The following is a 24,849-nucleotide window of genomic DNA, read 5'->3' on the forward strand; positions in this document are numbered from 1 at the left end:
GTCTTCCGAGAAACGGGTGGTGTTCTACTTCCTGACTCTGCTGCTGGCTACGTGGGTGGTTTCACTTTATGAATTTCATTTACTTTTGTACCTATAACTTGTGTATTTTCAAATATAGGTATATTTCAATAAAAAGTTTTTTGCCTATGTTTTTTAAATTCAAACCATTTTACAGTTGAAGAAACCAAGGTTCAGGGAAATGAAGTATGTTATTGAGGTCAGCGGAGCCAGGACCTAAATCCAAGTTTCCTGATCAGGTAGCTTCCTTAGCTCTGAAGGATCATTTAGCCAGGAATCCTTGCATGTGGGTCTTTTAGGGGCCATTTCTTTTGTTGTAAGTTTAACACAGTGCTCATTAGACAAAAATATAGTTATTAGTAATACTTAGATACATATGTATAATAGTCTTCTTACTCACCTATCCCACAAATGCTTCTCAAGAAATAGGGGTGGAGATAGATGTAGATATATATATTTATATATCTATTATATATAATATTTATATATATTATATATATATAATATATAATCGGGCTCCTTGCTCGGTGGGAAGCCTGCTTCTCTCTCTCTCTCACTCCCCTGCTTGTGTTCCTTCTCTCACTGTCTCACTCTCTGCCAAATAAATAAATAAAATCTTTAAAATATATCTAATATATATCTAATATATATTATATATATAAATAAATTTATATAATAAATAAATATAATATAATATACATTATATATATTTATTATATATAATATATATAAGATATACTTTAAAGATTTTATTTATATATTTATATAATATTTATTTATATATATTTAAAGATTTTAATTAATTAATTAAAGATTTAATTTAATTTAATAATTTAAATATATATTTTAAAGATTTTATTTATTTATTTGGCAGAGAGTGAGACAGTGATAGAAGGAACACAAGCAGGGGAGTGAGAGAGAGAGAGAAGCAGGCTTCCCACTGAGCAGAGAGCCCAATGCAGGACTCCATCCCAGGACCCCGTGATCATGACCTGAGCCAAAGGCAGATGCTTAACTGACTAAGCCACCCAGGCATCCGAGAGGATAATATATTTCAAAGTCAAAAGAGACCTAAAATTATTATACAAGCCCTCAGGTCATTATATAGAAATATGATGGAGTGTTTTATTTAAATACAGGTGATTGATAAAATAGATCAGAAAAATTTGAAATACATTATCTAAAATTTTGTTCTCTCTTTCCCTCTCTATATAAGTATGTATGTGTGTGTGTTTATGTATATATATTTTTTAATCTTTTCAAATACACAATGTAAATAAGTAAAAATAATCCTCAAATTAGAGAGTTAGGAATCTAGAGGAACTTTTTTCTTTAAAAAATATCCTCTTGGGGCACCTGGGTGGCTCAGTGGGTTGGGCCTCTGCCTTCAGCTCAGGTCAGGATCTCAGGGTCCTGGGATCGAGCCCTGCATTGGGCTCTCTGCTCAGCAGCGAGCCTGCTTCCCCCTCTCTCTGCTTCCTCTCTATCTACTTGTGATCTCTGTCTGTCAAATAAATAAATATTCTTTTAAAAAAATAAAATTAAAAATGAAAAATATCCTCTAAGGGCACTTGATTGGCTCAGTTGGTAAAGCATCTGCCTTTGGCTCAGGTCATGATCTTGGAGTCCTGGAATCAAGCCTCGCCTTGGGCTCTCGGCTCAGTGGGGAGTCTGCTTCTCCCTTTCCCTCTGCCTCTCCCCATGCTTCTGCTCTCTCTTTATGTCAAATAATAAAACAATTTTTTAAACAAATTAATTAAAGAAAAGTCCTTTCAGCAGACAAGTTTCAAATATATTTTTTTCCTAAACCAAAGCACTGTGTGATCAGTTAGTGGACATTATTGGTTATGCCGCTTGCCGCGGGGCGGTGAACAGTGTATTCTCCGAGCAACTATGCAGCTAAGGTGCATCTGATCTCAACTGGGTCAATCAGATGCTTCCACAGAGAGTTTGAATCTTGGAAAAATGAGGTAAAAATATGAGGTTGGGGGAGGGACTGTCAGAGAAGATGCCTTCCTGATTAGCATCCCAGGTGACAGCACTAAAAGATATGTCCTACATGGTCTCTTTCCGGAGTGGGATCTTGGCTATAGCTTGTTTCCCTTCACGTCTGCTTGTTTGTGAAATCTGGTTCTTCACCTCTCACATCGATTCGTGAACTACAGTTCTTCCAATATCTGTTTAAATTCTCAGTATTATTTTTTTTGAAGATTTTATTTGAGAGACAGAGTGAGAGGGAGAGAGCACATGAGTGGGGGAGGGGCAGAGAGAGCAGCAGACTCCCCACTGAGCAGGGAGCCCGATGTGGACTCGATTCCAGACCCTGGGATCATGACCTGAACCGAAAGCAGACACTTAACTGACTGAGCCACCCAGGCTCCCCCAGAATTGTTTTCTTTGTTTACAACAAAAGACCTTGACTAATACAGAAAATGGTACCAGAAAGTGGGTTGAAATTTTCTGAAGATCTCTTATTAGTCAAGGCACTGATGAGGAAAGAGTGGGACTCTGAGAATTGGAATGAGGAGAAATGTGGCATCCAGGGTGTTCATGGTTCCCCACTGCACAGCCTCCCATTCTAGCCAAGGAGCATTTCTTTTGTCTAATAAAGCTGCCTTGCTTGACAATGCTGCACCTATCAAGAAGATGAAAATATCAGCTACAGACTGGGAGCAAATATTTGTAAAAGATATATCTGATAAAGGACCATTATTCAAAATACATAAAGAACTCTTAAAATTCAACAATAAACAACCTGATTTTAAAACAGGCCATAAACAATGAATCTTGGAACACTGCACCAAAAACAAACGATGTATTTTATGATGAACAACATAACACAATAAAAATAAATAAATAAAACAGGCCAAAGACCTTAGCTCACTAAAGAATAAATACAGGAGTCAAGTAAGCACATATAAAGACAGTCCACATAATATGTTGCTATGGACTAAATGTTTTATCTCTCTCCCCTTCACCAAATTCATACATTAAAACCTAGTTCCCAGTGAGATGGTGTTAGGAGGTGGGGGCCTTTGGGAGGCCTTACATCATGAAGGTGGGCCTTTTCATATGGGATTGGTGCTCTTAACAATAAAAGAGAACACCCAGACCCTACAGACCTCCCTTGTACCTTGGGTGGTTACAGCTAGAAGGTGCTACCTGTTAACCACAAAGTGGTTCCTTACCAGACACCACATCTGCCTATGCCATGATCTCGGACTTCCCAGTCTTGGGCATTTTGTTTTAGCAGCCCAAGTGGGCTAAGACATACATCATCACGAAAATGCAAATTAGAACAACGATGAGATTCCACTTCCTGACCATTAGAATGGCCAAAATTCAGAACAAGGACACCAAATGCTGGCAAGGATGTGCTGCGGTAGGACCTCTCATTCATTGCTGATGGGAACACAAAATTGTTCAGCCACCTTGGAAGGCAGTCTGGAAGTTTCTTACGAAACTAAACATACTCCTACCATAAGATCCAACAATTACCCTTCTTCCTTTAAAGACCTTATAAACTAGGGACGCCTGGGTGGCTCAGTTGGTTAAGCAGCTGCCTTCAGCTCAGGTCATGATCCCAGCATCCTGGGATCAAGTCCCACATCAGGCTCCTTGCTCTGCGGGGAGCCTGCTTCTCCCTCTGACTCTGACTTCCAGTCTGTCTGCCTGTGCTCGCTCTCCCTCTGAAAAAAAAAATCTTTAAAGACCTTATAAACTATTCATGGAAGCAAGATATTTCATAAGAGGAAATGTATATTAAAGAAAATTAACATACCCACAATTCTCAAGACATAGTATATGTCCTTAATATTTAAAGTCAGCATATTTTGGTTGATTCAATTACAGTCATTTATGCATTCGCTCAATAAATTAACATAACTTTTATGCCTACTAAGCACAAGGCACAATATTAGGCACTGCAGGGCAGGAAAACTAACCAGATCCTCTATTCCAAGAAGATGATACACCGGTATCTCTCTACATGCACACAAATAACTAAGAATCACTAAAAATGTGCTAAGTGCCATCCTAGATGTACAGGTAAAGGGTGAAGAGAATTTGGAGGTGGAAGAAATCACCTGTAAGCAGGAAGCAAGAAGGTGATGGTATCATGAAGGTGAGTGTTACTGAACTACGTCTCAAATATCAGATACGGATTTCAGGTTAAATATGACACATAAAACAAAGGCATTTGTCTACCACAATGGCAGTAAAAGAATTTTTCAAAGGTATGGTCTCACAAAGGAAAAGAGGTTGGGAAGGAAAAATGACAACAGAAAAGCAATGTCAAGTATTTTGGAAGCTGGAAAGGAAACAGGAATTCAGAGGGAAATCACCCATCAGCAAGCTCCCCGCGTCCACAAAACCACCAACCAGCACTGCGGTATCTCACTGTGAAATGAGTGGACCAGAACAACCAAACACCTGAGGAAAGCTTTTAACTCTAAGAGACAGACAAAAGCAAATATGAATAACTCAAATATAAGAGACAATGGAAGGAGAAGAACACCTCACGTAACATTAAAGAGATATTGTAACCTTGAAACACAAACAATTACTAGGAAATTGGGGGTATATTTAGAGAACATAAAATAGTAGTTGAAAATTATATGATATAAAGGAAAGATTAAATAAAAGTTTTGAAAGGTTGTGGGAAATTCTTAGAAAGTAGAACAAAAATATAGATATAGAAAAAGAATAAAATAGATTTAAAAAATTAACATATCAGATCAGGAGACCTGTCAGGTTTTAGAGGACTTGACTAATAACACTAGTGTTCTCTTCATGAATTCAAAACAAAATGAAAAATGGACATAGATGCCAGAGAGATGATCAAAATGTGTTTGCATTATTGTTGTTAGAGCTGCTTGAAGATCACGGTCTATGTCATGCAATCCAATCATCTTGCTTTTTCTTCACCCCTGAGAGCACTTACCCCATCAGTTACTGGCACAAATGGATGACCTGCCCACCCCCATCCCCGACACACACACACACACACACACACAGAACCACATGATGACTCTGTGCCCACAGGTCAAGCATCTGGCGAGGCGGAGCAGGATGAATCCTGAAGACAGGTTACATTCAACCAGAGACAAAGTGGCTGAGTCAAGCATGCTCAGCTCCGTTTGCAGCTAACCAATCTTAATTTAACACTGTATGTGTTTTTATAAGACTTTTTTATTTTTTAGAGATAAAGGCACCCCTAATGCCATATATTAATTGTACTTCAATTAAAAAAATATAAAATAGGAGTGCCTGGGTGGCACAGTCAGTAAAGCGGCTGATTTCAGCCCGATCATGATCTCAGGGTCCTGGGTCGTGGGGCTCCCACTCAATAGGAGGCCTCCCTCTCAGCAGGAAGTCTCCTTGTCTCCCTCTCCCTCTACCCCTCCCCCTGCTCCTTCTCTTAAATAAATAAATAAATCTTCTAAAAAATAAATTTAAAAAATTTAAAAAACAATATTATAGGTTATACTTCAATTTTTTAAAAGATTTTATTTATTTATTTGACAGACAGAGATCACAAGTAGGCAGAGAGGCCGACAGAGAGAGGGGAAAGCAGGCTCCCTGCTGAGCAGAGAGCCTGATTCGGGGCTCGATCCCAGGACCCTAAGATCATGACTCGAGCTGAAGGCAGAGGCTTATCCCACTGAGCCACCCAGGTGCCCCTACTTCAATTTCTTTAATTAAAAATTTCAAGTCTACCAATCTGATAAATTCCTTTTTCTTTCTCAAAACTATGAAGGAGAGAGTTGAGATAAACTGGAAACATTCCCACATACATTTCCTGCCTGGTGAATGCACTGGAACTTCTTCCACTGTATTAAAAGCAGAGCTTAGAAAATAAGTGTTCTTCCTCCCTCATCAACATTCAGATCTGAATGGTAGAGTTCTACCTAGAAGGAATGTGAAAATATAGAGGAAGAGATCAGCCAATGAATTTATCTTTAAAAATTCCCAAACTAAAAGACGTGAATGTCTAGCTATCCAAGCATAGCGAAAAAAAAAAAAAAAAAAGACCCACATGTGGTTGCATTGTTCATGAAATTCAGATAAATCAGGACAAGATGATCCCAAAGACTTCCAGAGGGGGAAATGTGTGTATGAAGTACAATAAGGAAGAAATGGTCCTGAACTTATTCACAGCAGCTGTGGAAGTAAGAAGGTGAGGAGGAATGGAAGGTGATCTTAGTGTCCCTAAGTGATGGCAAAGGGCATCCGAGAGGTACGTGTGTATTCTTTGATGGACGGATGCACGCAGTATCATCACTGCAGCAGAGGGTACATGCAGGGGGGTAGTGGAAAGCCAGGATGTAAAGATAACCTGAGTAACATGGACGATCTCGAATACAAGGTTAAGGAGTCTGAGCAAATGAAGATGCTTTCAGAAGGGCCGTGAGGTGATGGGGGCAGGACTCAGAGCATTTACTGCAGCCATGGGATGAGGGATCAAAGAGGAGGAGACTGGAAGCTGGGGGTTGGCTGGCAATTTGCAGGAGAGTCCAGGGAGAGAGGCTGAGAACGTCAGCTGGGAAATCAGGAGACAGGTGTGCGTGAGGTGCCGAGAGAATGGAAATTCAGTGAACCGAAAGGGGCATGTACATGCAAATTGATAGGAATATGTGATTCAACCAAAAAAGGTCTCCTGAGAAAGGTAAATGTGAAGCTTGGCTTGTGGGTCCCTCCTCACCAGAGGATGGATTCCTGCTTCCCCAAGAGAACTCTAGGTCCACTTGACCAACTTCCCCGTTACAAAATGTCACGTAAATGCCTGAATTCATTGTTAGGATGGTTTGTTGTTGCTGTTTAAGCACCAAGGACAGGGACAGAGACAGACACTGAGGCAGAGGCAGTGGCAAAGGAACACTCCTCCAAAAAGAGAGAACATAATAAGCTACATTTGCCAGAAAGCTCATGTATCTGAGTTGAGATGGAGAAGAGTAAAACGAGACCCCACAGCAACTCCCCCCAATCCTCAGTGCTTCAGCTTCTTGGTCATTGTTCATAACGTTTGATCTTCCCATTTGTCTTCAGAGTATCGCCCTTTAGAGAACCGGTCTTTAGTGACTTGACCTTTTCTCTTTCCTCTGTCTCCGAGGTAGCAGGAACTTTCGGACATAATTCTGAAATTAAAGTCAACAAATGACAGCTCTTGGTCTGGCACAATGAGAAGTCACTTAGCTCATGGAGTCATCTCACCCTGCCTGATCTTGTTCGGAATCCGGAAACTTCATTTTCTGTCTCGGAACCAAACAAAACTGAACCACCCCAGTGCCATCTAGGCTGGGGTGCATAGAAAGAGATACCAGCAGAACACACCTCTTCTCGTCTGAACTCGTATCGAGCAGGTGTCATTAGCTATAGACATTTAGTTGGGAGAAAGTTTGCAAAAGGGTTGGATTCCAAAAGTCTGAGGGGGGAAGCAGGTACAGTTTGGCTGGGGGTCCAGTAAGAGCCACTAAGGGTCTTGAGACGGCAGGTAGGATGAATGTACTTCTGTAGAAATAGGTTCCAAGTCTGAGTCAAAGGCAGACAAAACCAGTTCTCACCCACTATGCCAGTGGTCCCGGAGGGGCTGTCATTGGCAAATGAACCTCCCTGGAGAAACAGTGTCCATCTCTCACTTGAAGTTCCAGTTATGATGACAGATGACATCAGTCCTTCCACCCATTAGTCCCATCTTTTTTTTTTTAAACATTTTATGTATTTATTTGACAGAGAGAGATCGCAAGCAGGCAGAGAGGCAGGCAGAGAGAGGAGGAAGCAGGCTCCCCACTGAGCAGAGAACCCAATGTGGGGCTCGATCCCAGGACCCTGAGATCATGACCTGAGCCGAAGGCAGAGGCTTAACCCACTGAGCCACCCAGGCGCCCCTCATTAATCCCATCTTAACAGCAAGGGAGAGTAGGATTTACCCCAACAGTTTTCAGAAACCAAACAAATACTCCATTGGTGATGATGATAGGTTAATATATGTAGATTTAAAATAATTTAAAAAGTGCTTTGAAAGTAGGATGCCTGTGTGGCTCAGTCAGCTGGGCGTCTCCCAGGCTTCTGGAATCAAGTCCCGCATCGGGTTCCTTGCTAGGCAGAAGCCTGTCTTTCCCTCTGTCCGCCGCTCCCCCTACGTGTGCTGTCTCTGACAAATACATAAAATCTTAAAAAAAAAAAAAAAGAGCTTTAAAGTCCAAAGCCTTACTAACTCTGTGACAATGCCTTTATCTCCACACTTTCTGCACACAGCTGCCGCTTCAGGTGGCACTTAGCTAATTAGATGCTGTCGTGAGGAAGCGGTCACTCAGAGCTGGGTCGTGCAATTCTCCCTCTCCTGCCTGTTATGGACTGAATTGTGTTCCCCCTTTCAACCCCTGTGTTGAAGCCCTTTACCCTTAACGTGACTATATTTTGTGATCGGACTTTTAAGGAATTAAGGTTAAATGAGGCCCTAAGGTCAGTGCCCTTACTTAGTAAGACTGGTGTGCTTGTAGGAAGAGAAGGAGACACCAGAGCTGCCCCACCGTCTCTCTGTCCTTGAAAGGCCACGTGTAGACACAGCAGGAAGGCGGAGGCCTGCAAGGCAGAGGAAAGGCCTCGCCAGGAAACCAGCTCTGAACGCACCTTTATCTTAGACCTCTGGCCTCCAGAACTGTAAGAAGATGAACTTGTTGTGTAAGCCACCTGGTTTGTGACATTCTGTTACAGCAGCCCTGGCTGACTGATACACTGTGTTTCTATCAAAAGGATCAGGGGACGAGGAGAGGATGTCCCAGGCAAAAGCAGAGAGAGCCCAGGAGATAGAGAAGAACAGTTCAGTTTGTTCATTTGGCCTGTTCATTCTTCATGGAGAACTTTTTCCATAGATTTCCAAAGATTCATTTTACATTTTCCTCTTCCAGGATTCAAACATGAGTTGGGTGTTCTCTGGGCAAGTACTTTCTCATGGAAAACAAAGTTATCTCAGGCCCCCAAACCCATAAGACTAAGGTTTGAGATCAGTCTAAGTTGCTTAATTTTGTTTGGCTCTGTGGCCAAAGCCTTCATTCTTGACCCTAGTAAAAACAAAAGACAGGTATCATAAGAAAGGCATGGTTCTACAATCAGACAGACAGGCTTGCGTTTGACATTGAGCTCTGACCTTACTCTCTGTCTGATTACATTACTGAGCCTGTTTCCTCATCTTCAAAGAGCTGATTATTAGACATATTTGACAGGGTTGATTAAGTGAGAGTGTATCTGCAAACACCTGGGATATTGTAGACTTCCAACAATTCTAATTTGATGATAGGAAGGTCACAGATGTTTCTGAATCAGTACAAAAGTGCAAAGGGCAATTGTTGACCTCACTTTTTGTTCAGCTATGTCTGTAATGGGGAGTTCTGCAAAGGTAATTTACTTGCTTCAAAATCACTTAGAGTACTTGCTAAAAGTATGCATTTCTGGGTCCTTCAGCAAACCAGAATTAAAACTTCTGGGGATGAGTCCCAAGACACTGTATTTTAACAAGCTCCCTAGGTGATTTAAATGCACACCCAACTTAGGAATCACTGCATTATAGGATCATTCTATGCTTTTAATTGCAGAATTAAAATTCAGTTTCCAGTGGGGCTAACTTATTTAGTTCCTTGGGGACTAAAACTCTTCCTTGAAGACTGAAGACCTATAAGAAACTATACACTACTATTTCATAATTTAGTAGTATTTGGAAAACCATATATAAATCACAACATGCTGGATTCTCTCAAATCACTAATTAATTATATGGGAATTCAGAAAAAGGCTTTCAGCGTTGGGAACATTTTTCTTGGTCTTCCTGCATCCCTCCCCCAAAAAGAGAGGACAGGGAGGAGCTTCAGCAAAGTTACCACAAAGGAAGTTACTGATTTCTGGATTTCTCAGCTCTCGATCCACAGGAAGTCCCTTTCCTTTCTGTTTCCCTCTCTGTCAGTTATCATAAAGAAACACACCCCTTTTCCTTCAAAGTGAGAGTTTTGCAGTCACAACCGCTTCGGAGGGATTGGATCAGAATTTATATAAGGAGCAGAAGGGGTTAGTGGGGGGAAGCAGCTTTGGGAGAAGAGGAAAAGCCTAGGCCCCACTGGGAGTCGAACCCAGGATCTCCTGTTTACAAGACAGGCGCTTTAACCAGCTAAGCCATGGAGCCCACACACGGGCCCGCGGTAGTGCGGGTCTGTCCTTGCTGTTCGATGAAGTACGGTCGCTGCAGCGCGCACGGAGCCGGTTCCCGCGAGAAAGCGCACGAACCCCCAAACGTCGTTTCGTTCCTTGAGCAGGAGCCCCATTGGTGCCACTTGCGTGCTGGGGCTCCCGGCACGTCACTCAGCCAAGAATAACCCTCAGGGACAGCTAAGGCCACGCACTTTCCGCCCCCGGCTGGGACGAAGTCCTCCCGGAGCTCCCCGCGCTGGGGCTGCGCCCGGCCCTCCGAACGCGGACGCGGCTCTCCCATGCCCGAAGCTCCGGGCTCTCAAAAGGGGGCTTCGTGCAAGACTCTGGGGCCGCGGGATTGGGGCGCACTTCCGCCCCGCAAGCAGTGACTCGGCCGGGGGTCGGGGGCAGAGAAGAGGGTGCGGGGTGCGGACCTCCGCGGAGTGAGTCACGCCGCAGTGTCACACCCGCAGTGGAGGGCTGGGGACGGGGGATGAGGCGGAGGGGGCCCGGCACGCCCACCGCAGGGGGTTTCCTGGGTCCAGATACGACCCTCTTAGGGAGGGGAGCCATATCGTCCCTGCGGACCACTGCCCTGGCCCACTCGGGCTTCACATCGAGGGCAGCGCGCCATCAGCTCCCGGACGTGACGCCTTCTCCCCTCTAACACCATCCTCTGAGGTCGCTGCCCTCCTGGGTGGCCCGCACCCCTTCCCCGAGGCCGCACCCCACGCCGTGACCCGAATCACCTCCACCAGGTCGTACCCGAGGCGCAAAGAGCGGGGCTTGCGGGGGGCACCTGATCGCGCCTTTCGCCGGCGGGAGGGGCCTGGGACTCGGGGGGTCTGAGGGGCCACAGGTGGCGCGCGGAGGGGCCGGGGCCGCCGGGCCGGACTGGCCATGGGAGGAGACCCCCGGGACCCGCCCAGACCGCGCTGTGGGCTCGGGGCTGCCGGGACCTGTCCTCTCCTCCCGGGAGGACGCGAAGACCCTCGCCAAATTCAAACGGATCCCCGCCCTAAGCTGTGGGACCGTGTCCCTCCGTCTCTCTCACACATACGTCCGCACGCACAACGGGGACTCCAGCCGCGCTCCAGCTCGCGTGGGGAGGACGCGGGGAGGGGTGGCGTCCCCTCGGACGGGCTCCTGCAGAGCGGGACACGGCTCCCGGCCCTCCACCAGCCCGCAGCCAACCGCACACCGGAGACTCGACTGAGCGCGCCCGAACCGGAGCGCAGCCACCCCGCGGACACTCAGACGGTTCCGTGCAGACACAGTGACTCTGAACGAACCGCACGGAACTGAGAAACAAAGTTGGAGGACGTCCCTACTCGACCGCAGATTTACCAAAAAGTGCAGTAATAAAGGCAGTGAGGTGGTGGTTTAAAACAAGCAAACAAACAAACAAAGACCGCTCAGTGGAGCCGAATAGAGCGCCCAGAGAGAGACCCGCACAGTGAACTGGCCGCTGAGCGAAGGCGGGGCACGAAGCCGACTCTCGGACGCCCGGTGCCCAACCGCTGGGTGTGCGCTCGCCGAAACCAAAGAGCAAAGAACCTAGACACAGATCTGATACCGCTGCCTTAAAAAAAAAAAAAAAAAAAAAAAAAAAAAAAAAAGATTTTATTTCTCTGACAAAAAGAGAGAGAGAGAGAGAGAGAAAGCACAAGGAGTGGGAGAGAGAAGCAGACTCCCCGATGAGCAGGAAGCCTGCGGGGCTCGATCCGGGGACCCCAGGTTCATGACCTGAGCTGAAGGAAGACACTTAACTGAGCCACCCAGGCGCACCTACTCCTGCCTATTTAAAAAAAGATTTTTATTCATTTGACCGAGAGAGAGCATGCCATTGCCAAGAACGCACAGCAGGGGGAGTAGCGGAGGCAGAAGCAGACTCTGGGCTGAGCTGAGAGCCCCATGTGGGACTGAATCCCAGGGCCCTGCGATCATGACCTGAGCTGAAGGCAGATGCTTAACTGGCTGAACCACTCCGGCACCCTAGATCATACATACACCCTGTACAAAATTACACTCAAAATGGATCCTAGATCTATATTAAAATGTAAAACCATAAAATCACAGAAAGTAACACAGAGGAAAACATAGGTGACTTTGGGTTTAGTGGTAACTTCTTAGACACAACACCAAAAACACAATTCATGGCAGGAAAACCTGATAATTGGAGTTCAGGAGAATTTAGAATTTCTGTTCTGCAAGACACAAATAAGAAAATGAGAAGACACGCCACAGACTGGGAGAACATACTTGCAAAAGACATATCTGAGAAAGGATTGCTACCCAACATATGCAAAGAGCTCTTAAAATTCAACAATGAGAAAGGAAACAGCTCGATTTATGTGTATTTTTTCCCATCATGAGAACGGTACTCTTTAATCCCTACCCCTGCTTTACCCCACCCTCCAACTTCCCCTCTGGTAACCATCAGTTTGTTCCCTAAAGTTAATAGTTCTGGGTTTCTCTGTCTCTCCGTTTTCTCTGTTTTTTCCCCTCTACTCATTTGTTTCCTAAATTCCCCATATGAGGAAAGTCTTACGGTACTCACGGGTCTGTGGCTGCCTGACTGCTGTCGCTTGGCCTGGTGCCCTCTAGCTGCACCCCTGCTGCAGGCTGCACCCCTGCTGCAGGCTGCTCCTCCTCTCACCGCTGGCTCACAGCCCCACTTAGGCAGAGACCCACCTTCCTGCTCGCCTCACCGGTCAGTGCACACTGGGCTGCTCCCATGATTTGGCTCTGGTTGGTAATGCTGCAAGTGTTTTTGTATTTCTTGGGTAAATACCCAGTAGTGTGATTCCTGGATCATAGGATAGTTGTATTTTTAGATTTCTGAGGAACCCCCGCAGTGTTCCACAATGACCGCACAAATCTGCGTTCCCACCAGCAGTGCACGAGGGGTCCACTTTCTGCACATCCTCGCCAGCACATGTTCTTTCTCGAGCTGTTGACGTTATCCGTACTTACAGGGCTCGGTGACCTCTCATGGTAGTTTGGACTTACATTTCCCCGATGACGAGTGATGTTGTGCATCTTGTCATGTGTCTGTTGGCCACGTGTCTGTCACCTTCGGAGCAATGTCTGTTCGTGTCTTCTGCCCGCTTTTGACCTGGGTTATCTGTCTCTGGAGTTCTGTTGTATCAGCTCTGTATATATCTTGGATACTAACCCTTTATCAGATGTGTCATTTGCAAATATCTTCTCCCATTCGGTTGGTTGACTCTAGTCTGAGGGGACGATTCCCAGGCCTTGAAATTCAGCTAAAATGTTGTTGGCCTGGCTGAACTGTGAACAGCCAAAGGGGATTCGGAAAGTCCATTCTGCAATGACTTAGGACGGTGACTCCTTCTCCCCCTTCAAGTGCATCGGTCTGAAGGGGGAAAGTCTACAACGGTTATCCTGGCCCTGCCCCCCCCCCCGTCGCATTCTGGGGAGCAGAGACCTTGCGACTTTCACAGATCTCTAAGTGGACAGGAATTGTGCCCAGAATGGCTTCTACACAGAGCCTAACTCATGCCTGCTTGGGGGGATGTAGAAGCAGGGTTGGGGCTGAACGGAGCTGAGATGTGGGGGGATTGGGGTGGCGTGAGCCTTGTTTCACGTGGGGGAGGCGTAGGTCTTTGGGAAGCAGGGGGCAGATGACGTTGGCTGTGATAGAGTCTCCCGCCCCTTCACCCCTCCCTGAGAGCTCCGTTTCCGGTCACCACAGCCTGGGAGTAGCTGTCTGGCACCGCAAAGGGGAGCTTGAGGATGTGGCTGAGGCAAGGCCCTGGAGACGGGAAGAGTGTCCCGGCTTCCCCAGGTGGGCGCAGAGTAATCACAGGGTCCCTGGAAGAAGGTGGGAGGAGGGTCCCAGTCAGAGAAGATGTGACAACAGGAGCAGAGGTGTGAGCAACAGGGTCCTGTCAGGAGCCAAGGACCATGGGCAGCCTCTAGAAGCTCCTGGAAAAGGCAAGAAGGAAGCCTCCCCGGGGGCCTTTGGAAGGCAAGCAGCTCTGTCACCTCTCGGTTTGAGCCCCAGAGGGCCCATGCCCGCCTTCTGACCTCGCGGTCTGTAAGGTCATACACTGATGCTCTTTAAAGGGAGGAAGGCTGTGGTCAGTCTGTAGGGCAGCGGAGAGGCAGTCAATCCAGACTTCGATGCCAGTGTGCACGGCGACCTCAGCACTGAAAACTCCTGTGGCTCCTGCTCCCCCAGGAAACCCTTGAAAGGGCCTGAAAGCTCTGGGAGGACCCCGGCCGGCCGGCGTGGTTCTAACCTGCCCCACAGCAGGTGCGCCTCCGCGACAAAAGTCTCGTGCCTTCTCTGAGGCTCGAACTCAGGACCTTCAGATTATGAGACTGACGCGCTGCCTACTGCGCTAAGAAGGCACTGGCTCCAGTGGTCCCCAGCAGAACCCTTCCCGCCAGCCCGCTCCCGCTGACGCGCCACCTCTGCAAGGTCCCGCTTTTGTCCCAAGCCGCGCGCCCGAAGGAAGCGTGGGTGCCGGGCTCCCTGGGTGCCTGCTACCCGAGCCCCGAGCCCTAATGGGATCCCGATCCTTCCCGGAGCTTATCCTCCATGACACCAGCAGGGGAGGGGGGCGTCCCACGGCGCCGGCCACCCCGCGCTCGGCTCGGGCGCCTTGCGCACCGCTCAGCGTCGCACGCGCGCGGGGTCCCGGGCCTGAGCCGCCTGCGCGCCGACCTCCAGGCCGCGACAAGGACCCGCGCCGCCCGCACTGCCCCCGACCAGCCGCATCCCCGGCCGCAGCACCCGGAGTCCCGCAGCGCGCGTCCCGGCGGGAACGGGGGGCCGGGGACGGTGCGACCCCCGAGGAGCGGGAAGAACACACCCGGGCCGACGTCGTCCCCTCCAGGATCGCAGTGCGAATGTCCCACGGGCCATTCATTACTCCGGGGAGGACGGCGGCTCCGGCCTCTCGCCAGGAGACGGTGCGTCCTTTGACGAGCTCCGTCCTCCATAAAATGGGTTAGCAGCTCGGCCCGGCACGAACGGCTCCGCGAATTCTCCCATACGAACATTGATAAAACGCTTTACTGGGAAATGCTCTAAACCCCTTACGGGAACGGACGAAATCAATCTGCCACTTTTCTTCAGGGAAGTTTTTTTCTCATGTCACTTTGTAGATGGGGAAAGCGAGAGCCAGCCAGTCTCAGGGACTGGCCTAGGCCCGCAACCGTCGGGGGGGACGGCTGGGACGCGGTGGGTGGGGCTGGGGACACTCCCCGGGGGCCTGTCCTGTGTCCGGCGGGACCGCACGGCCCACCCGGAAAGTCTGCAGGTTGCTTCCCCCGCGACTTCGCCGGGTGCGAGCGCAGGGACGCCCTCCAGGGCTGGACACGCCCTCGGTTTTGTACCCGCGGGCCTGGAGCCCCGATTCGGGGCTTTGCGGGGCCCCGGGGCGAAAGTCCCACCCGTGCCGTTTGCGGGGGTCTCTCCGCAGTGAATCCGAGAAACACTGGAGAAAAAGAACTGGGGAGTCAGGGGAGCTCTTCTGTAGACTTAAAGTATCCAGAAGAATGCCTCAAGGGCAAGTGTGTGGTAGCGTGGCCGAGCGGTCTAAGGCGCTGGATTAAGGCTCCAGTCTCTTCGGGGGCGTGGGTTCGAGTCCCACCGCTGCCAACCTTTATGTTGCGAGTTAGGTTCTACAGAAATGAGTAAACCCTTCATAAAGTTCACAATTAACAAAAAAGTGACAGCACATACACCTATAAATGTAACTAATTCCACCTTGTTCCGCACCAACACCCCATTTTGGCTTCACCAGCCACATTTAACTATATAAATGGTGTTACAATAAGTTATATCAGCATTTCAGAAAGGCGCAATATTAGAGAACTTCTTAAAAGCACAGTTGCTCAGTCAAATCACATTTGTGATGGTAATTTCGGTGAGTCTTGGCTTAGTCTTCCCTAAATATTACTAATTTATCTTCCTGCAGCTCCTGGGAAGCAACTGTTTCCTTGACGCCCTGACCAACATTGTACTAACGACAATTAATTGCCATTTATCTCCAGCTAAGCTCCAGATAGTGCCATAAGTTCCTTACCTGTATTAAGTCATAGAATATTCTCAATATTACATAAGGAAGTTTATGTTATTATTCCTGTTTCACAGAGAAGGAGACTAAGGTTAGGACCAAGTAATCCATGGCCTGTAGCTGTAGGAATCAGGTTGTTGATACCTGCCATAGACTGAAAAAAGCTCCCCCCCCCCAGATATCTCTGTTCTAATTCCGGAAATCTGTAACTATTACCTTATATGCCAAATACTGGAGGAGTCTTGGCCGAAGAGATTCAGTTAAGGATCTTGAGATGGGGAATTTATCCTGTATGATTCAGGCGGACCGGAAATGTCATCACAAGTGTCCTTGTGCCCTTTGTGCAAGAGAGAAGGGGAAAGGTACGTTGATACAGATGCAGAGACAAGCCAGGGACACTGGCAGCCACTAGAATCTGGAAAAAGCAAGGACACATTCTCCCCCACAGGCTCAATAGCCAATATGACCTTGTCAACACCTTGATTTCTCCCCAGTAATACTGACTTTTGGACTTCTGGCCTCTCAAACTATGAGGGAGGAAATACGGATTCTGCCACTTTGAGCCACAGGGCTTGTGGTAATTTGCTACAATAGCCATAGGAAAGAACTCAACCTTGTTTGCTAATATGCAACATTCCTGCAAACAGTGGTTTTTGTTTGTTTTTTTGGCCAGTCTGATAGAGAAAAGGTAGGATCCTACTGTAATTTCACTTTTGAATTTTTCTTGAGAGTAAAGTTAATGATCTTTTCACACTTTATAGTACTCTCATAAATATTCCTCTTTCTTCTTTACAACACGGGGCTTGAACTCAGAGCCTTGAGATCAATACCTGGGCTAAGGCCAAGAGCTAAGAACTTAACCAACTGAGTCAGGTAGGAGGCCCTGGTTCTCCTTCTTCATGAACTCAGTATTTATATCTTTAAGTTTTTCCCGCAAGTTGGAATTTTTCTTGCTGAGGTTTCTTTACTTATACTAAGAAAATTAACTCTTCATAACACAACTTACACATTTCCCCCATTTTTTCATTTGACTTTTTCACCTTGCTTATGTATTTTTCTTTTTTTTTAAGATTTTATTTATTTATTTGACAGAGAAAGATCACAAGTAGAGGGAGAGGCAGGCAGAGAGAGAGAGAGAAGCAGACCCCCTGCTGAGCAGAGAGCCCGATGCCGGACTCGATTCCAGGACCCTGAGATCATGACCCGAGCAGAAGGCAGCGGCTTAACCCACTGAGTCACCCAGGCTCCCGCTTATGTATTTTTCTAGAGGATGAGGGTATATCTAAGCAGAATATTGTCTAAATATAGTGGGTATGTCACTTTAATTGTCTCTGAATTTTTTTTCAAAAATTAGTTTTATACACCAAAGTTATAAAAATATCTGTCTCAGGAATGTTAGTAATTTGTGGTTTTATCCCTTCTTTTAAAATTTGTATCTATTTCAAATGTATTTTATTGTTGCAGGTGATATGTAGGGCGTGGTTTTCCTAGACAGCTACTCAGCACCATATTCTGAACACCTCATCTACATTTGTCTACTTCAGTGACAGCCTTTCTCATATTCTCATGGATATATTTATCCCCCCCACACACTTGGACTCGCTTTTCTATACCTGTTACTGTCATTGTTCCATCAGTCCGGAAAATTCGCGGAACCGTTGGTGTCAAGTGCTCAGCCTCCGCAGTGCCGGGCCGAGCTGCTAACCCATTTTACGGAGGACGGAGCTCGTCAAAGGACGCACCATCTCTGGCGAGAGCCCAGAGCCGCCGTCCTCCCTGAGTAATGAATGGCCCGTGGGACATTCGCACTGCGATCCTGGAGGGGACGACGTGGTTCGCCTTACCGGGCGGCCGCCCTCGGCCCGGGTGCGTTCTTCCCGCTCCTCGGGGGTCGCACCGTCCCCGGCCCCCCGTTCCCGCCGGGACGCGCGCTGCGGGACTCCGGGTGCTGCGGCCGGGGATGCGGCTGGTCGGGGGCAGTGCGGGCGGCGCGGGTCCTTGTCGCGGCCTGGAGGTCGGCGCGCAGGCGGCTCAGGCCCGGGACCCCGCGCGCGTGCGACGCTGAGCCGAGCGCGGGGTGGCCGGCGCCGTGGGACGCCCCCCTCCCCTGCTGGTGTCATGGAGGATAAGCTCCGGGAAGGATCGGGATCCCATTAGGGCTCGGGGCTCGGGTAGCAGGCACCCAGGGAGCCCGGCACCCACGCTTCCTTCGGGCGCGCGGCTTGGGACAAAAGCGGGACCTTGCAGAGGTGGCGCGTCAGCGGGAGCGGGCTGGCGGGAAGGGTTCTGCTGGGGACCACTGGAGCCAGTGCCTTCTTAGCGCAGTAGGCAGCGCGTCAGTCTCATAATCTGAAGGTCCTGAGTTCGAGCCTCAGAGAAGGCACGAGACTTTTGTCGCGGAGGCGCACCTGCTGTGGGGCAGGTTAGAACCACGCCGGCCGGCCGGGGTCCTCCCAGAGCTTTCAGGCCCTTTCAAGGGTTTCCTGGCCGTGCACACTGGCATCGAAGTCTGGATTGACTGCCTCTCCGCTGCCCTACAGACTGACCACAGCCTTCCTCCCTTTAAAGAGCATCAGTGTATGACCTTACAGACCGCGAGGTCAGAAGGCGGGCATGGGCCCTCTGGGGCTCAAACCGAGAGGTGACAGAGCTGCTTGCCTTCCAAAGGCCCCCGGGGAGGCTTCCTTCTTGCCTTTTCCAGGAGCTTCTAGAGGCTGCCCATGGTCCTTGGCTCCTGACAGGACCCTGTTGCTCACACCTCTGCTCCTGTTGTCACATCTTCTCTGACTGGGACCCTCCTCCCACCTTCTTCCAGGGACCCTGTGATTACTCTGCGCCCACCTGGGGAAGCCGGGACACTCTTCCCGTCTCCAGGGCCTTGCCTCAGCCACATCCTCAAGCTCCCCTTTGCGGTGCCAGACAGCTACTCCCAGGCTGTGGTGACCGGAAACGGAGCTCTCAGGGAGGGGTGAAGGGGCGGGAGACTCTATCACAGCCAACGTCATCTGCCCCCTGCTTCCCAAAGACCTACGCCTCCCCCACGTGAAACAAGGCTCACGCCACCCCAATCCCCCCACATCTCAGCTCCGTTCAGCCCCAACCCTGCTTCTACATCCCCCCAAGCAGGCATGAGTTAGGCTCTGTGTAGAAGCCATTCTGGGCACAATTCCTGTCCACTTAGAGATCTGTGAAAGTCGCAAGGTCTCTGCTCCCCAGAATGCGACGGGGGGGGGGGGGGCAGGGCCAGGATAACCGTTGTAGACTTTCCCCCTTCAGACCGATGCACTTGAAGGGGGAGAAGGAGTCACCGTCCTAAGTCATTGCAGAATGGACTTTCCGAATCCCCTTTGGCTGTTCACAGTTCAGCCAGGCCAACAACATTTTAGCTGAATTTCAAGGCCTGGGAATCGTCCCCTCAGACTAGAGTCAACCAACCGAATGGGAGAAGATATTTGCAAATGACACATCTGATAAAGGGTTAGTATCCAAGATATATACAGAGCTGATACAACAGAACTCCAGAGACAGATAACCCAGGTCAAAAGCGGGCAGAAGACACGAACAGACATTGCTCCGAAGGTGACAGACACGTGGCCAACAGACACATGACAAGATGCACAACATCACTCGTCATCGGGGAAATGTAAGTCCAAACTACCATGAGAGGTCACCGAGCCCTGTAAGTACGGATAACGTCAACAGCTCGAGAAAGAACATGTGCTGGCGAGGATGTGCAGAAAGTGGACCCCTCGTGCACTGCTGGTGGGAACGCAGATTTGTGCGGTCATTGTGGAACACTGCGGGGGTTCCTCAGAAATCTAAAAATACAACTATCCTATGATCCAGGAATCACACTACTGGGTATTTACCCAAGAAATACAAAAACACTTGCAGCATTACCAACCAGAGCCAAATCATGGGAGCAGCCCAGTGTGCACTGACCGGTGAGGCGAGCAGGAAGGTGGGTCTCTGCCTAAGTGGGGCTGTGAGCCAGCGGTGAGCCAGGGGTGCAGCTAGAGGGCACCAGGCCAAGCGACAGCAGTCAGGCAGCCACAGACCCGTGAGTACCGTAAGACTTTCCTCATATGGGGAATTTAGGAAACAAATGAGTAGAGGGGAAAAAACAGAGAAAACGGAGAGACAGAGAAACCCAGAACTATTAACTTTAGGGAACAAACTTATGTTTACCAGAGGGGAGGTTGGAGGGTGGGGTAAAGCGGGGGTAGGGATTAAAGAGTACCGTTCTCATGATGGGAAAAAATACACATAAATTGAGCTGTTTCCTTTCTCATTGTTGAGTTTTAAGAGCTCTTTGCATATGTTGGGTAACAGTGCTTTCTCAGATATGTCCTTTGGAAATATGTTCTCCCAGTCTGTGGTGTGTCTTCTCATTTTCTTCCTCTGTCTTGCAACACAGAAATTCTAAATTCTCCTGAACTCCAGCTTATCAGGCTTTCCTGCCATGAATTGTGTTTTTGGTGTTGTGTCTAAGAAGTTACCACTAAACCCAAAGTCACCTATGTTTTCCTCTGTGTTACTTTCCAGAATGTTATGGTTTCATATTTTAATATAGGTCTAGGATCCATTTTGAGTGTAGTTTTGTACAGGGCTAGGGTCTGTGTCTAGATTCTTTGCCTGTCTGTTTTTTTCTTTTGCACGTGGAGATCCATTGGTTCCAGGAACACTTGTTGAAGGACTGTGTCTGCTTCATGACCCGCCTTTGCTCAGCAATCCATTGACTGTGTGGGTCTCTCTCTGGGCTCTCTTCTGCTCCATTGATCTGTTTATCTATCTTTCTTTTTTTTAAACCAACACCACACTGTCTTTATTACTGTCACTGTAGGGTAAATCTGCGCTCAGATAGTGACAGTCCTCTGACTTTGTTCTTCAGTTTTGTGCTGTTTATTCTGAGTCATTTGTGTCTACATATAAGCTTTAGAATCAATTTGTGAATATTTGTGAAATAACTTTCTGTAATTCTGATTGGGTTGCACTGAATCTATAGATCAAGCTGGGAGGAACTGACATCTTGATACCATTCAGGCTTTTTATCCATTTATATGAAATATCTATTTATTTAGATCTTTTCTTTCTTATATCAGAGTTTTATAATTTACCTCATCTATCCCGTACATATTTTGTTGGGTTTATACATAAGATTTCTCTCTTTTTTTCACTGGTGATATAAATGATTGTGGTTTTTTTTAAAGATTTTATTTATTTATTTGACAGACAGAGATCACAAGCAGGCAGAGGCATGCAGAGGCATGCAGAGAGAGAGAGGAGGAAGCAGGCCCCCTGCCGAGCAGAGAGCCTGATGCGGGGCTCGACCCCAGGACTCTGAGATCATGACCTGAGCCGAAGGCAGTGGCTTAACCCACTGAGCCACCCAGGTGCCCCTAAATGATTGTGTTTTTAACTTCAAATTCCACTTGTTCATTGCTGGTATATAAGACACAATTGACTTTTGTATATTAACTTTGTATCCTTTATCCTTTCCATAGTTTGATTATTAGTTTCATGAGTTTTTCTTTTTGGCACTTTGGGATTTCTCTGTAGATAATCATATCAGGTATGAACAAAGACAGTTTTATTTCTTGCCCCCATCTGTATACCTTTTATTTCCTTTACTATCTTATGGCAGTAGCTAGGATTTCCAGGACGATGTTGAGTAAGAGCAGTGAGAGTTGGCACCCTTGCCTTGTTCCTAATATGAGCAGGAAAGCATCTTAGATCTTAGTTCCTCGTCAATAATGTTAGTAGTAGGTTTCTTGTAGATGCTCTTTATTAAGCTGAGGAATTCCCCTCTATTCCTAGTTTGCTAAGAGCTTTTTATTATGAATGAGTATTGGGTTTTGTCAAACGCTTTCTCTGCATCTATTAAGATGATCATGTGATTCTTGTCTTTAGCCTGTTGGTCTGATGGATTGCCTTAATTGATTTTTCATAATTGAACCAGCCTTGCACACCAGGAATGAATCCCAATTGGTTGGGTGTATAATTCTTTTTACACATTGCTGGATTCAATTGGCTAATATTTTGTTGAGGATTTTTACATACATGGTCATGAAAGATATTGGGTTTTTAAATTTTTTACTGGCTACAAATGACCTCAAAAAAATTTTTTTTTGAAGAAGACCTTATTGCACCTTAACTTTTGAAGGATAACTTCACTGGGCACATAATTAGGGTAGTTCTTTTCTATTAACACTTTCAATATTTCGCTCCACTTATGCTGGGTGTTCTCTGAGCTTCCTGGAAATGTGGTTTGCTTCTAGCATTAGTTTGGGAAATTCTCAATAATATTGCTTCTAAATATTTCCTCTGTTCCCTTTTCTCTTTCATCTCCTTATTTCCCATTAAGCATATGTTATACCTTTTGTGATTTCCCCATATTTATTGGGTATTCTGTTCTTTTTCATTCACTTTTTTTCCTCTTTGAATTTCAGTTTTGGAAGCTTCTATTAACATTTTCTCAAGATTGTTGATTCCTTTCTCATTTGTAAACAGAATTATAATGATGCAACAATAAAGGTCAGTCAGCCACCAATTTTCTTAATACTCCTCCTGTTCTATGCCAAAACCTTGGTTTTTCAAAAGGTCTCATTATCAGGATCTGGTACACAATGTGAATGCCCTCCTCAGATCTAAAGCTCTTCGGTTGAATTTTTCCATATGACAACTTTGTTCAATTGATCAAATATGAAGGATTAGTAAAAAAAAAAAAAAAAAGTTCCAGAGCAAGTTTCTTTTTTTTTTTTAAAGATTTTATTTATTTATTTGACAGAGAGAGATTACAAGTAGACAGAGAGGCAGGCAGAGAGAGAGGGAAGCAGGCTTCCTGCTGAGCAGAGAGCCCCATGTGGGACTCAATCCCAGGACCCTGAGACCATGACCTGAGCCGAAGGCAGCGGCTTAACCCATTGAGCCACCCAGGCGCCCCCAGAGCAAGTTTCTTAGGTCCTTATATCATACTCTCAGACAGAGCTACAGGAGTATGTAACTTATGGGGGGAGTGATCCTCAGAAGGCGGGACAGGAAACAGCAAAACAAAGATGTAGCCTTAAGTCTGCCTTAGCCTGACCCTTGGAAAAGGGGTTCTTGAGTATACATAACAAAGCAGAGTGGTCACTGAGTTAAGGGGTCTGGAGATTTCTGCCTGTCCCTCCCATTCCTTAGTTATTGGTGTGGCTGATAATAGAGTGCTCATCTCTTCTATGGGATGTCTCTAAATAGTCAAGGTCAAGTCAGTGGAGAAGGTCACATGGATAAACCATTGGGAGGATGGGTGTGGAGTCCTGAAAAAAAAAACAAAACCCGGAAAGAGGGAAGACGTTCTCGACCCGCAAGAACGACACGTAGCCTGGTCTCTTGTTAATGTTGCTTTCCCTTTATTCTCATACCACACTTGCTTATATGCAGTAGGGCACCCTATCAGAAGACAGATATTCTCAACACATCCAATACAGACCTGCTGCTAGGCTTCCCCTTATTAGTCTATCCAATGTCTTCTTTTACTCCCCCACATGGGCCGCCGCGGATATTGACTTGTTTACGTGGAGGTTTGTTTTGGCACCTGGCCAGGCCCATCTTGTAATGGCGGGGACTTCCTTGGCCACAGGCGGTCCCCAACATCTCCCCCTTTTTTGTTTTATGGCAGGGATCGTGCCTGTCTTAGGTTGTCAACAGTAGAAGACATCCTTATCCGTCATTAGACATGAGATAGCAAAGATCTCTGTCCTGTCTTAGGTTGGCATGTCTCTCTGCTGACCTTACCCGTCCTTGACTACCGATCCAGTATGCTTAACTATATTTGGGGGGATGTTCCAGCTTCGATCGCCAGCAGAGCTTGTACTAGGGCTCGCTTTTGCTCCTGATGTTGTCGTCTTCACTGACATACTTTCTTAGTGAGAAGTAACATGCCAATGAGGAAAAGGACAAGCAGACCAATCGTTCCAGCCCATTGTTTAGTAAAGTTAGAAACATTGCCGAGCGCATTTAGTATGTCTGGAAATGATGCGGGCCGTACACAAGTACTATTAACCTTAGTGATCTCAGCAAGAAGGCTCCGTGTAAAATTTTGAAAGTCTTCAGACCAGGTGCCTTGTAAATATCAGGAGAGCAGTCGGGAGGAATTGCTAATCTGACTAAGGTTAGAGAATTTTACAGGGGTAACACAGAGCGCAGAAAAAGGAACAATACAACCAACACTCAGTATTTCAGCTAAGCCTAGGGTTTGATTGGTGGTAAAGAACAGGGGGAAGATAAAGGAAGAATTAGTTAAAGGTAAAGGATAGGGCCAAGCTTTCAGAATAGCCCATAATTCACGCATCGCCGTCGGGGGAATTAGGAATATCAGAATCCCCCACGACAGTAGGAAGATCACGGCTTCCTCTGTCCTCATCTTCGTTCTCAGGGGCTTTCTGGACCAATCTCTCTGGAATCCAAATCGGCACTTCTTTGTCCTGTGGGAAAACACAAATGGAACCTCTGCTCCAGATTAATACAGGATCCGGGCCTTTCCATTGTCCCGTAAGGATATCCTTCCAAAGAACTAAGGGCTTGGGAGAAGAATCCATATGGGCTGAATGTCTTGCAG

General features: G+C 47.1%; 4 non-coding genes across 4 annotated transcripts; 2 read left to right on the top strand and 2 right to left on the bottom strand.

Annotated features, from left to right (window-relative positions):
* Positions 1-10,118: 10,118 nt before the first annotated feature.
* Positions 10,119-10,192, bottom strand: TRNAT-UGU. Its single transcript has one exon. It is a non-coding gene; the product is annotated as a tRNA-Thr (tRNA).
* Positions 10,193-14,504: 4,312 nt separating this feature from the next.
* On the bottom strand, positions 14,505-14,577 carry TRNAM-CAU. The gene has a single exon. It is a non-coding gene; the product is annotated as a tRNA-Met (tRNA).
* Positions 14,578-15,750: 1,173 nt separating this feature from the next.
* Positions 15,751-15,832, top strand: TRNAL-AAG. Its single transcript has one exon. It is a non-coding gene; the product is annotated as a tRNA-Leu (tRNA).
* Positions 15,833-18,560: 2,728 nt separating this feature from the next.
* Positions 18,561-18,633, top strand: TRNAM-CAU. The gene has a single exon. It is a non-coding gene; the product is annotated as a tRNA-Met (tRNA).
* The last annotated feature ends 6,216 nt before the right edge of the window (positions 18,634-24,849 follow it).

Source organism: Neovison vison, chromosome 1 (assembly GCF_020171115.1).
Source record: "Neovison vison isolate M4711 chromosome 1, ASM_NN_V1, whole genome shotgun sequence".
NCBI lineage: Eukaryota > Metazoa > Chordata > Mammalia > Carnivora > Mustelidae > Neogale > Neogale vison.